The sequence below is a fragment of the Acyrthosiphon pisum genome, chromosome X (assembly GCF_005508785.2).
Source record: "Acyrthosiphon pisum isolate AL4f chromosome X, pea_aphid_22Mar2018_4r6ur, whole genome shotgun sequence".
NCBI lineage: Eukaryota > Metazoa > Arthropoda > Insecta > Hemiptera > Aphididae > Acyrthosiphon > Acyrthosiphon pisum.
The window spans coordinates 24,269,018-24,269,761 of NC_042493.1; positions in this window are offsets into that span (position 1 = coordinate 24,269,018).

A 744-nucleotide genomic window follows, 5' to 3' on the forward strand; every position below is an offset into this window, starting at 1 on the left:
TTGTACAAATGTGTCAAGGCTGACTACTAATATTAATTGTACATTTCAACAGTAATACAGCGGCTCATAAAAACACGGCTAATTAATTGCGTTTTGGGGGTGTTATATGATTCTCCATATTGAATAAAAAAAAACTCGCATAAAACTCGTAAAAAAATACGTTATACACTTATAACGTAAATGACACAAAAGACTAGTTATAAAAACGAATTAGTCGAATTTCGTAAACGTGTTTACTACTGTCGCTACGTATACACGAATACCGTCAACGACGGCTGTTGGCGATCATTGCCGGCTGGCTTCCGTTCGGTATGATTCGGCGTATGGAAGAGGAACCGATGCTCAGTGACAGACGCGTTAGCACGTATGGACTCTCGTGGGCCGGACTATAGAAAACTATCAAAGTTATAACGTAATCGTTTTTATTAAATGTATAATAAATTGATAATAACTAGGGCTCGGAAGTTGTAGGAATTGCATATTTTTCTGTATGATCACAATTTATAGCAGACCTAGCTAGAAATTTGAAGTATACAATTGCGAATTGAAAATTGAAAAAGCATATTTTGCATATTTTACCAATTTTAGCTAAAAAAAGTGCATATTTCATTGATTTTATACGCATATTATGCATATTTTATATTTTTCTAAAAAAATTGATTCTTTTCTTTCTTAACCTGTCAACTAATATTGAATATAAAACTTAAAATTATCAACGGAGGTATTTATTGTCATCGCCATAGT